Raw genomic sequence first — 9,631 nt, forward strand, 5'->3', positions numbered from 1 at the left:
GGACTGGAGTTTGTATTCTCCTCCAGATTTCTATCTCCTTCTTTCCAGCTACAAACCCTTCCACGTGATACCTAGTTCTTTAATTACCTGAAGCTGGAAAGATCCACGGGCAGGGGCCCAGGAGAATGTGGCTGGTGTGATTCAATCTGAGAGGAGACAGAGGCCCAATGGGTTGTGTGGGTTAAAAGGCCCAGGTGAAATATTCCTTCCGAGGTAGTATTTGGACACATTTTAACTAGGCCTAACTCTTACAATCCTACTTGCTAAAAGGCTGACAAATGACCCCAGGGTTCATTTAGTCCATGTGATAGCTAAAATTACCAGGCCTAGTCAGGAATACTCTGAGAGAGCTTTTTAAATACCCAGATAGGAATTCAGCAGAATCTGTTTTCACACAGCCTGAAAAACAGAAAGTCAGAAATGTTCTGAGTTGTCAGTACATGTGTTTCGATACTAAAAAGCAGAAGCAGATCAGACAAGGAGTTGGAGCGTTCCTATTTCAAGTTCATACGATAACATCTTCAGATAAGACTGAGGTAAGGAACCCAGGACGCAATCACTGAAATAATTGCTGCTGAGAAGCCTGGGGCTATTAAAGAAGAAGAAGAAGAAATAAAAGACTTTCAAGTGTACCAGCAAATTTTCAGGGCTGCCTGCTGCCTGGTCTTCCAGCTCAGCTCCAGAGCCTTTGTATGAAGCTCCTTGTTAAGCAGGGCAACTACCCTAGCAAAGGAATCACGGTCGGAATTCCAGCTTCCACTGAAAGGTTATCAGCAGCTATTGTTTTGATGGTTCTCCGTGTGCAGTGTGTAGGGAGGAAACAGTCCTCTCCTTTATGGCACCAATTCATTAGAACTCATTGGCCCCTTTCCCCGGGCTCCTGAATGATCTGTCATTTATGAAATGCCCTCTCTTCAAACTGTGCAAATCCCAAGTTAAGCATTTGAAGTTCCTGACCCCTTTTTCCTCTTCATTGTTCCCAGCTCTCTCTCTTCCACAATCTACTGAGCTGCCAGGCAGGAAAGACCCCTGTGAACCTAGCGGCAGAAGCATCAGTCTTCCCAATCTTCCTCTTCCCCCCCCCAACCAACCCGGTCTAACTGTTAGAAACAACCCAAAGCGCTTCTCTCCGCTCCCCCGCCCCCTCCCAGCCCGCTCCTGTCCCCATTCCCTTATTAAGGAAACAATGAACCGAACACACCAGGATATTCTGGTGCAGACAGTGATCTCTAGCAATAAATTACTTCCTCACTTAGTGACTTTTATGGGTCAGGGAAACCATATGGCCCATGCAGCCAGCTCCAGGTCAACTCCAGCAAAGTCAATGCTCATACGTCTCATCCTGATCATATTAAAAGACTGTGGTGAGCCCAATTCTAAAGTGTTTCATCACCCCTATTCCCACAATGCATGCAATTCACTCTCGATGACCAAGCTGCCTTCCTTCCTCTCTCTCTTGTCCCCATTTCGTCTACTGACTCTCAGGCTTGGTTTGTGGTGTCTGGGTCTGCCTTTGCCAGCATCTTTTGGGGACAGCCTAGTGGAGGGGGATATTCCTTAGGGATTTATTGGCCTGACCAATGTACTTTTGCACATCTCTATCCTGCCTTCTCTCCATCTTGGTGACAGAATTACATGGTATATGTTGCCTCTGGCACAAATTTACCAAATTAAGCAGGGAAGGGCTGACCTGGGCCCACTCACCCCTGTTTCCACTTTTGTGCTATGGAGGTCTTGGCGGGGGCACTCCTTTGTGACACAACATTGAGTAGGACATCACTTCCAAGCCCACCATCACTCAGAATGCTCTGAGGCTGTGAGTCTCAAAGTGGTGGTGCAGATCTCCACTGAGTGGTAGTGAATAGTATATAGGGATGGGACTTGGCGGGTGGGGGGCATATGAAGCCACAGGATAAACCAGCCATTTCCTACTGATCTATCAGGTAGGGAGGGAAGGGCTGGAAGCAATTTAACTGGTAGGTAATACAAAACATCTTCACGTTAAAACAGGCTTGAATTGACCACAGACTGGAATGCAAAAAAAAAAACTTCATAAGTTTAGACAAATTGATTTCTCATTTGCAGGAGGCCACTTTGGGCCATTGCCTTCCCCCAGACTCCCACCCTCAGGATAATTTTCCCTCCTCTGTTCCCAGAAGTATTTTGGTGAAAAGTATGAGAACTGTATTAAGTAATGATTCTAAATGCTATTTACAAAAATAATAATAGTTATTAATTACTACTTCCTCTGAGATAATTTTTCTCCAGTGATATTTTCATTATATTTCATGGATGGATTAATAATAATAATAATTAACTGCCTGCTATGTGGCTTCTCAAGGAAGGTATTATTATTCCACTTTACATTTTACAGATGAGTAAATTGAGATTTAGAGAAATTAAGTGTTTTGCCCAAAGTCTTTTCATTAGCTTCATTAGAAAAAGCAGGATATGAACCAGTTCTATCTGACCCCCAAAACTACTTCTTGCTGCAGTAGAAAAGAAAACAAACTTAAAAAAAAAAGAAGGACCCTTGAATATCCAAAAAGTTCAGTACTAGAAACTGAAATCTACCATTTAACTGGGCACTGGCCATGTGCCAGACATTATTCTAAGCATTTTACATATCTCATTTCATCACAACAACTTTGGGAAGTAGGAACAAGTATTATATCCGTTGTACAGATGAGGAAACTGAGGCAGAATGTTACATTTCATGAGGAAAGGAACCATATCTGTCTTGTTCCCTCTTTTATCACAGCATTATCCTGGCATATAGTAGGCAATTGTTGAGTGAATTATTTGAATGTTGTAGTCACAAAATACCTAATACCATATTGTCTGTCTTGCTCATAATATGATTCCTATATCTAGCATAGTTTTGGCACATAGTATACATTAGCTGAATAAATAAACTAGATCTTATATTCATATAAGATTTAATTTACTATTAATATATTCAACGTGTGGCATCAACCTGTTTAGCATTCATCACATATGTAAGGAGATGTAGTAATCAGGACTTTTGGGTTGCAAATGACAGAAACTGAGCACAAACTAACTTAAGATAAAAGAAGAAGAAGGGTGAAGAAAGGACAGAAGCAAGAAATGGATGCCTGTAACTATAAAGTTCTGAGGTGGAATTCAGGTAGGACTGTATCCAGGACCATCAACAGCATCAAGACCATTTAAATGCACTTATCATTTAAATGTTCCTTTCATAGACTCTTCCATATGGTGGCAAGATGCTCTAGGTTATATCATTCTTACAGCTAATACTCACAGAGAAAAGTCCCCCTTTCTGTTTAGTTATAGTACAAGTACCAGGAAGAACTCAGATTATACCAGCTGGAGTCACAAGTCCATCCCTGAACTGCTCATGAAGCAAGGGGAATGGGTGCTCTGATTAGAGGGGCCTGGTTATATGCCCTTTTCTGGAAGGAAGAGAGGTCACTTTTCTACCCAAACTACACGGAATAGGTTCTCTCTGAAAAACAAGTTTTGATTGTCAGATGAAGCACGGAAGGGAAACCCTGTTGGGCAAAACTCTGGCTGCCACAGTTCACTAGCAAGAAAAGGTCCGACTTCTTTTCATGGGCTCTGGAGGCCCCAGGAGTGAGACTCTTGAATCTACAGATTTCTTCCTATTACCCTCCTTCAGCCTGGGTCTGGGCTTCCTGGGGATGCAACCCTGAGTACTAAAATACCTTTAGGCAAGCCCCTTTCCAGTCCCCTCCCAGCCCTAGACCTGCCCCCACCCACTCCCAAATAGAGCTCTTCCCTTAGTGTGCAATGCTGGTGTGTAACGCAGTTGTACAGTGGGGGAGGGGTGCCATCCTTCCAGCCCCTGGAGACCAGGCCCTCCAACTCATGGGCTCATCTGTCCTACTCATGTCTGTGCTCCATTCCCCGGCTTTCTGTCTGGGTGCATACTGTCCCCTACCCAAGTGCCATTTCTCAGCCCTTTATAATGGGCCTCCTGCTGCTGCATGCCAAGTGTAAATCTAAGCGTGCAAGCATGTCAGTCATGGTCTGGCAATGGGGATGAAAGATGAACTCAGTTCTCACTCATCATCACAAAGTTGGTAATGTGTGCAGAGAAGTCAAGCCCATTTATGAGAGGCTATGATCTGTAACAGACTAAATGTCACATTTCCAAGTGCCCCTGCACAGCCGCCAAGAGGGGAGAAGAGCCATTTGAGTCCATGTCAGCACTGGGTTCTCTTCCCCGTGCATGGATTCTGACAACCACAATAACAGTACTTCAATTGCACAACTTTTAAATGGGGAAAAGCAGGGCTTAATTTTACATTCAGTAGTGCAAGAAACTTCAAAGTTACTTCAAATCTCTGATGCAATCTCTTGACAAAGAAACTGTTTATCAGGGTTTACAATCTTGGCCCAGAGAGTTCAAAAGGATGGTACAGAGCATTCTATCCCGTGGTTGCAAACTGGCAGCCCCTCAGCTGATTATGAGTCACAGGCATGTTTTGTTGGGTTCTGGTAGTGCTTACAAATAAGGAAACTTCACCTTTTAAAAATCCAGAGTCCTCACTTAGCTTGAAATTCAAAAGATCAGACAAATTACGTGCATAATCCATCACAGTAGCCATCAGCTGAGACAGAACTTGAAGCTGTTCCATATAAGCAGGTGGAAACTCACCAGTTCTCCACAGTCCCCACATCTCCCTATTGGGTCCATTTACATTATCCACTGTCCCCCTCACAGGCATTGGCACCTGCAGCTCCTGACTGTCTAGACCTTTCATTTCACAGCAGATTCTAAGGAGGCCCAAAATAACTTGCCCAATTCAGACCGAAACTCTGTTTGTTGTTGTTGTTATTGTTTTAAACAATATGCCGGCTTTTCTTTCTTTTTTTTAAAATTATCATACAGGGCTTCCCTGGTGGCGCATTGGTTGAGAATCTGCCTGCCAATGCAGGGGACACGGGTTCGAGCCCTGGTCTGGGAAGATCCCACATGCCGCAGAGCAACTAAGCCCGTGAGCCACAACTACTGAGCCTGCGCGTCTGGAGCCTGTGCTCCGCAACAGGAGAGGCCGCGATAGTGAGAGGCCCGCGCACCGCGATGAAGAGTGGCCCCTGCTTGCCACAACTAGAGAAAGCCCTCGCACAGAAATGAAGACCCAACACAGCCAAAAATTTAAAAAAAAAACCCAAGCATTTGAAGCCTTTAAAAAAAAATTATCATACAGATTGACTTTTTTATACAGTTTTATGAATTTTAACACATGTATAGACTCATGTAATCTCTACCAAATCAGGACATAGAAACAGTTCCATCACGCCAAAAAACTGTCTCATGCTACCCCTTTATTGTCACTCCCTCCTGCCACCCCTAACCCCTGGCAACCACTGATCTGTTCTCATCATGACAGTTTTATCTTTCAAGTCTCTCAGAAAAGTGGGGTCATACATTATGTAACCTTTAATACAGGTTCTTAGATGTGGCATAATGCCTACGAGAGTCATTTGCGATTTTGATGTATCAGTAGTTCATACCCGTTTATTCCTGAGTGCTGTTCTTCTCTATAGATGTACCACAGTTTGTTTACAGACTGAAATTTTTTATTCAAAGTTCAGAGGGGTTTTTTGAGAGGTGGGACAGTGGGGTGCTGGCTCAACCTTGCTCCTGAGAGCTGAGTGAGTGCTAACTTTTCAGAAATTATGCCAGCTGACTGCTAAAGACAGCCATAGAAAGCTAAATTAAATTATAAGTAAAGGTAACAAATACTCAAAACTCATCACTTTCTAATTATGCTAGTACAGGTTACTATTCTCTAAGTCATGAGGTTGCTGCATCTATTGTAGCTGTATGGTGGGAAAGCTGTAGAGTGATGTACAACGTCCTAACTTCGTGTTCAGTGATGTCATGTTGATGTCATTAAATCCATGATAATGGGACTACTTACACCATGGAAATCTACAAGTGCTGCAAATCAGGGCCCCTTTCTTTCAGAGAGCAGTTGTCAAACATTTACAAGGACACCATGGGGCTAGGCTCTAAGGACCAAGATCCTCCCTACAGAAGATCCTCACCCATTTCCTCACCCACTGTCCTCACTTGTCCCCAACTCCCGCCCCAGCTTCTCTTATGAATTCAAGTTAGATCAAAGCAAGTCTCCTTGGGGAAGGGATGGGGGTGCGGAGCTAGACGGTAAAACCTGACATACTACACTTGGCCTGAAAGTGGCCACAGGAGAGTGCAGTGGGAAGCGCCCTGAGCTGGAGGGCCCTGGTATTGCTCTCCCCCATGGGAGCGTGGAGCACGATTCTTTTTTTCCTGCCTCCCCACATGGGAAGCATGAACCCCAGCTGGGAAGCACTTCTACCCAACCCCCCTCTTCGTCCACCTCCTCTCTGTACTGGACCTCTTCAATAATAGGAGGGAGCTAGTGAGTCAGAGTTTTCAAATGGCCACCTGCAGGACCCCAGCTTCAAAGGCACACCTCCCAGGGATCACCAGGATGAGCAGGCAGGGATGAGGGGATGGGGCAGGGAGCCCTGACCCCCTACTTCCTACTTCAGCTAAAGCCCCTTCACTTTTATACTCCACTTTAATGTTTTATAAATGAGAGATCAACATAAGATTTCCTTTGAAAAAAGGTTTCTGCTGATAAAAGAAAACTACAACTTTTTGAATATTCATGCATAACCCTGAAGCATCTCTCACCTGGACTACAGCAAAAGCCTCCTAAGTGGTCTCCCAGTTTCTACTCTTGCCACCTCCCCCTCCCCTCCCCCTCCCCTTCCTCTCCCCTCCTCCTCCATCACACACACACACACACACACACACACACACACACGCACAGCAGCCACAGTGATCCTGTTAAAATGAGAATCAGGTCATGCCACTTTTGTCCTCCAAACTGACAGTTTCTCTTAGTGGTCAGGATAAAGTCTGAAATCTTTAACATGCCCCCAAGATTTCACAGGGTGTGGCCCCAAGCCCTCTCTCTGACATCATTGTTTCTCACCCTCCACACTTATCACACACCTGGCCCCCAGGCTGCTCCTCACAGGCGCCAAGCATGGTTCAAGCACACCTTCCCCATCCCAGGACATTTGCACATCTTTCTGGACTGCTCTTCCTCTGAGTACCCACATGGTTACTCCCTCAAAGATATGGCCAAATGTCACCATCAGTGAAAACTTTCCAAATCCTCCTATCAAAACTGGTTCTTTTCATTATAACTCTCTCTCTCCTTAACCTAAAATATGTATTTTATGATTTAAAAACTAGGGCATGTTCATTTCAGAAACTGTAGAAAATATGAAAAAGTACAAATAAGACAATAAAAAGAATCCATTACCATAAACCCAATACATTTTGCTGTATTTCTTTCTAGTACTTTCCTTTTCCTTTCTTTTGGTTTTATTCTTTTTCAATGTTAATTGTACACAGAGTGAAATAATCAACAAGATCTACAAAGCTTACTATAAGAAGCAACAGTTTCCTACCCTTCCACAGTCCCTACCCAAGGCAACCACTTTCAACAACTTTAACAATTGTCTACAAATCTATAAAAAAATAAAAAATAAGCAAAAGGGACCTAATCTAAGCTTAAAATCTTTTGCACAGAGAAGGAAACTATCAACAAAACAAAAAGACAACCTACATAATGGAAGAAAATATTTGCAAACAATGCAACCAAAAAGGGGTTAATATCCAAATATGTACAAACAGCTTATACAACTCAATATCAAAAAAACCAAACAACCTAATCAAAAAATGGGCAGAAGACCTGAATAGACATTTTTCCAAAGAAGAGATACTGATGGCTAACAGGCACCTGAAAAGATGCTCAACATCACTAGATTATCATTAGAGAAGTGCAAATCAAAACCACAATGAGCTACTTCACACTGGTCAGACGGGCTATCATCAAAAAGTGTACAAATAATAAATGCCAGAGAGGACATGGAGAAAAAGAAACCCTCATACATTGTTGGTGGGAATGTAAGTTGATACAGTCACTATGGAAAACAGTGTGGAGGTTCCCTAAAAAACTAAAAATAGAACTACCATATGGTCCAGCAATTCCACTCCTGGGTACACATCTGGAAAAAATGAAGACTCTAATTCAAAAAGATACATGCACCCTAATGTTCATAGCAGCACTGTTTATAATAGCCAAGACATGAAACAACCCAAGTGCCCATCAACAGACTTAAGAAGATGTGGTGCATATATACAATGGAATATAACTCAGCCATAAAAAAGAATGAAATATTGCCATTTGCAACAATGTGGATGGACCTAGAGAATATTATACTTAGTGAAGTAAGTCAGAGAAAGGTAAAAACTATATGATATTACTTATATGTGTAATCTAAAAAACAATACAAATGAATGTATATAGCAAAACAGAAACAGACTTACAGACATAGAAAACAAATTTATGGTTACCAAAGGGGAGAGGGAGAGGAGGGAAGGACAAATTAGGAGTATGAGATTAACATATACAAACTACTATACATAAAGTAGATTAGCAACAAGGATTTACTGTATAGCACAGGGACTTATACCCAATGTCTTGTAATAACCTATAATGGAATATATCTTCAAAAAAACAGAATCCCTATGTTGTACACCTGAAACTAACACAATATTGCAAATCAATTATACTTCAGCTTTTAAGAAGAAATACAAAAAAACCAAAACAAAAAACAAATTAATTTAAAAAAATTTTAAAGAACACTTTCAGGCACTGTCTATTGATTTCCACTATGGAAGGCGAGGATTTAGCTCCTCTCTTCCCTCTGCCCTCACCACACAGCCACTTACTTTCTATCCTTCTTTCCCCCTAGTACATAGTACTTAGGGATAGGTCAACATTGAGTGTTACGTAATTATGACTATGCGAATGTTATGAATCATATAGTATTATATTATTACTTTTTCTTTCCAATTATTTCTGTTTTTCCTTGAGTTACTAATTGTATAGTTTCCTGTTTTGTTTCTTTTTTTCTGTTTGCATCAGTAATAAAAACCATACTTCACCAGTTGCCTGTTTCTTGAAGCACTCTTTTCCCTTTGCCTTCTGATGTGGTCCAATATAAAATGGTTTCCCCATGTATCTGGGACACTGCTGACTTCTTGGAATTTCTCTTCACCATCATCCTAGGCATCTTCTGGTTCCTGACCCTGACATCTTTATTTTTCTTGATTTACTCTCTTGTTTTGGGGGAGCATGTGCTGCATAAAGCTTCCTAAGAAAGACTGCATAGAAGACACATTTTTTTCGAGAATCTGTACCTCTGAAAATGTTTCTGTTCTATCCTCACAACTCATAGATAAATTGCAAGTAGAATTTTAGCTCAGAAATCATTTTTCTTCAGAATTTTGAAGGCATTGCACCACTGTCTTCCAGGTCCTGAGGTTTCTCAATAGAAACCATTCTGATTAATGGTCCCTTGTGAGTGATGTATTTTTGCTGTCTGGAACGTTTCAAGCCTTTTCTCTGGCTTAGTGTTCTGAAATTTCATGATGATGTAAGTGTGGGACTCTTTTCACCCATTGTGCAGTTGTGATGGGCACTTGGTGGCCTTTTCAATCTGGAAACTGGCATTTTTCAATTCTAGGAATTTCTATTAAATTCTTTCTTTG

The sequence above is a fragment of the Mesoplodon bidens genome (assembly GCF_964165515.1).
Source record: "Mesoplodon bidens genome assembly, chromosome: 8".
Taxonomy (NCBI): Eukaryota; Metazoa; Chordata; class Mammalia; order Artiodactyla; family Ziphiidae; genus Mesoplodon; species Mesoplodon bidens.